The 4,066-nt window shown below is 47.8% G+C and overlaps 1 protein-coding gene across 5 annotated transcripts in view; it reads right to left on the minus strand.

The window, feature by feature from the left end:
• Window positions 1–4,066, minus strand: part of LOC109936078 (cadherin-6-like) — a 220,122-nt gene that overhangs the window by 208,810 nt on the left and 7,246 nt on the right. The window contains exon 1 of one of the 5 annotated variants that reach the window (XM_048607446.1): window positions 496–609. The exons of the other annotated variants lie outside the window; for them this stretch is intronic. The gene's annotated coding sequence lies outside the window, so the exon portion shown is untranslated. Of the gene's footprint in view, window positions 1–495; window positions 610–4,066 lie in introns of those variants that run through there. 5 annotated transcript variants of the gene reach the window in all.

Consider the following 4,066-nt stretch of genomic DNA (forward strand, 5'->3'; position numbering starts at 1 on the left):
ATGCTGCTTGGCCTGCTGTGTTCATCCAGCCCTGCACCTTGTTGTCTTTGATCATGCCAGGCTTATTTTTCTCCTCTAACAATTACCTGAAAGTTATGAGAAATCACTAAATTGGAGTTACTAGTTCTTGAAGTTTACATAATTAGTGACACATCACTAACTGTATTTGGAATTCCACAGGCTGAAATTTACTGATTTCCAGCTGCCAGTGATAAGGATTACCCAGGGAACAATGCCATAGTTTTGTTTCATGTGCAATCTATCGGAGACCGGAAGTGAGGGGTTTATGTAGCCCTGTTGAAAAAGGACAACGCACCTATGAGTCGCTTTGCAGCAGTAAAAACAGTGAAGGATCTAAAGCCCAAGTAATTAACCGAAACACAGAGCTGTCAATTTCCCACTTCCATTTAAATCTCCAGTCTGACACCAGTTCAGTTACCTCCTGTGATTCAAGACTAAAACCAAATCACGGAGGGGCAGTGGCAGCGTCCCTACCTTTGAGCCAGGAGGCTCAGATTCAAGTTCCCTCTACTCCCGCAATGTGTAATAACGTCTCTGAACAAAAGCGGCTGACAACGGGATGCGGTGCAAATACCGCTTTTCCAGGCAGGGAGGAGATTGAATCAAGCCTTTGAAACTGATGCTTGTTGTTGAGCGCAAAAAAAAATTGTTCCTGACCCGCGAAGCAAACCATATTTGTATAATCTGAGTTGCCCGGCGAATTTTGACAAACTGTGAAGTTGTTGCCCCGATTTATTTCTGTCCGGTTCTATATCTCATTGTCTGGGGCAGGCATTAAACACAAAGGCATGTAAAAGCCTCTCGCTGAGCTGCTTTTCCATCATTCAGGATATGTCTGGGTTAGAATTTGAAAGCCTTTAGGTAATGGTTTGAAAGCAAGGGGTTGACAGTAACTCCGTCCTTTCATTAATCTGAATAAACAGCGGGACAGCGTGGGGCGAGACCGCAGGAGGGAGCTAGACCTCTACAGAAGAGAGAGAGAGAGCCCTGGCTGAATGTAGCAATCGTCTGCACACCGTCTCTCTCATCGCAATTTGCTCCAAATATAACCTGTCCTGCAAAATGCAGAGAAAGCAGAAATCATGATTCAACTCAGGGATAAATCTGTGTGAAATGTCGATTACTGCACTGCCAAACTGCTAATAACTGACTAATATATTTCTGCACTTTTCTGACCTTTGGAGATTGCCTAAGTGTAACTATAGATTTTTATTCCTCGCTCCCTGACACTCTGGGCCAGCAGTTTTTTTAAGACTTTCAAACGAGGGTTTTACGGGAAGTAGATAGGGAGCGAAATTGGAATCTGCTTGTCCCTATTTTTCCCTCGACCAGACTTCCAAATGGCGAGTTCACAATATTGTCCCATTTACTTGCAAATTGCATTCACTTTGCAAACAGTCTCAAGTGCGGGCCATGAATTGTGCCTCAAAAAAAATGCTTCTGTCGCTAGGGCTCTGGGTTTTGTGTTGTGGTAACAGATGGTCTTTATAACGTAAGAATTACTGTGAACTTCTCTCTCTCTGTGTCTCACACACGCACATATACAGAAGTCTCGAGAATCAGTGCGATTTCAGTGAATTGACGCTCTCAATCGGAGACTTCCCGCTATTGCCACCAAAACACTCACAAGCATTCCCTTTCAACCGCTGGGTGAGAAAACATTCTTGTCACGTTACACAGAATAAAAGGCTAAACATTGCAGATTCAATAGCTCAGTAACCCTCCCGAACCATGCAAAAACAGAAATGACAAAATGATTGTGGTTTGAGGTTATTTCGCTGACACAGTCACACACTCTGCAATATCCCACACACCGAGGTTGGGGAATGAGAGGGTTTGAATCACAGAATCCTTGCTAGGCGGTGAATTGAAGAATGCACCTTTATTCCCCCTCACCCCCCCTTCCTCTCTGCCCCCGTCTAGCCCCTAATCAGGGAATGAGCTCCATCTGATGTATATGTAGAAGAAGGCGAATTTGCAAACCCCAGACTGCACAGACCTCCACCTGGCCAACATCCCTCAGGGCCAGAGAGTGAGAGGCAAACTTTCTTTTCCAATTCAGTCACAGAATCAGCGCTTTTATTTTAAAACAGAAAAGGCGTTTACTTTCCCAACCGAGCTCGGTTGGAAGGATACACAAACATTGCAACATTTTCAGACGCTTTGCCGAGCTGCTGGGTGCGAATTTGCAGGACGGCGCGCCAGCAATGTCAATGAGATGCGGTTGGGAACTGACAAAAAGTCTCTCTGCACACACTAACGAATGGAATAATTAGGGAGAGGGTACCTAAGGTGGCAGCAGAAACCTAGCTGGGAAAAGTTTCACATTTAAACCTCGGTCAGAAAAGGTTTAGATGAAAGCGGCTGTCCCAGTGTTCACTCAGAGATCTGTACAGCCTCCAGAGACTCCTTTATCCAAAACCTTTACAGCCAATATATAATGAAAAACACTAAAGTGGTTATTGATACATCAATTGGTTTAGCCTTTATTGGTTTCCGTGAGGTTTCTTAATAGCTCTCTTCTGAACCTGCCAGGCAGCGTGGAGAGAAACTTTCCAGGAGCCTGAGTTCTTATTCTCGACCCCTGCTGAAGATGCTGGGGGCAGAATCCGAGCCTCGGCAGCTGCTCAGCCCATCGAGCTTGGAAAGAGAGGATCCAACGTACCCGGAGCCTCTCGCCTCCGCCACCAACCCTGTAAATATTTTTTTTCACAGAAGATTGGAGACCGACGGTTCTCACTCGGCCAGGAGACCCCTAATTAACCAGCCTCACCACCACCAGGAACCCCCCCTCCCGCCCCCGCTCTCACCCCCACCCATACCCCGCCTGCAGCTTCGACAACCAGACAGTCTAGCCCGAGGCTTTACCGTACCCCAGGCCAGTCACTTCAGTTCAGTCAAAGCTCAGTTTGGGGCTGCAGGGGCTGGGGTGGGTGGGGGGTGGGTGGGGGGGGTGCGGGGAGCTAGCTCATACGACAATGGAAAGGGAAAGTGTTCTTTCTGCTGGCGTTTCCACAACATGGGCAGCACCTCGTGAAGACAATCCTCATGTCTGGGTGGAATTGTACCAAGAGAGATGTATCTGCCGGAGGGTGGTGGGTAGGGGGGAAGGGGGTCGGTCCATACCTCACTGTCATCTCAGAGGGATCCAAATTAGAGTTGTCGGTTGGTTCGCTGAGCTGACTGGTTTTCATACAAACATTTCCTCTCCTCTCTAGGTGACATCGTCAGTGCTGTGTGTAGCAACTTATATGGTACTACGGTACAAAGCCAGAAACAAGACAGCCCACCATGACAGTCCGGACCATGTAAATTCAGAGCGGGAGAGAATAACGCCGCTTCAACAGAGGCTACACACAGCACTGACGATGTCACCTAGAGAGGAGAGGAAATGTTTGTATGAAAACCAGTCAGCTCAGCGAACCAACCAACAACTCTAACCGCAACCCGACTTACAGATCTTCGTTAAAACATTTAAGATCCAAATTGTGCCGCTTCCGCAGACTAAACATAAACTGCAAGCAGACAGCTCGCTGCCTGGCCCTAGCCTCCCGGAGGTATCAGCAGGCTGTTCTCAGCACCAAGAGCTGTGACTCGCTCTGCCCGGCTAACACTGCATCGCGGCGTCTGCCCAGTGACCGCTATCAACTGGCTTTCTGCACAGGAACCGCGTGTTCTGCAGTAACCTTTCACACACACTCACACACTCACACAGTCTCTCACACACACTTTCTCTCACTCACACACACTCTCACACACTCTCTCACACATTCTCTCACACACACTCTCACACACACTCTCACACACACACACACACACACTCTCTCACACACACACTCTCACACACACACTCTCACACACACACTCTCACACACCCACACACAGTCTCTCTCACACACACTCACTCACATATAGTCTCTCACAAACACTCACTCACACACACATAGTCTCACACACACATCCAGTCTCACACACACCCACACACAGTCTCCCTCTCACACACACACACACCTACAGTCTCACACACACCCACACACAGTCTCTC

The sequence above is a fragment of the Rhincodon typus genome, chromosome 2, assembly GCF_021869965.1.
Source record: "Rhincodon typus isolate 14 chromosome 2, sRhiTyp1.1, whole genome shotgun sequence".
In the NCBI taxonomy this organism is placed as follows: domain Eukaryota; kingdom Metazoa; phylum Chordata; class Chondrichthyes; order Orectolobiformes; family Rhincodontidae; genus Rhincodon; species Rhincodon typus.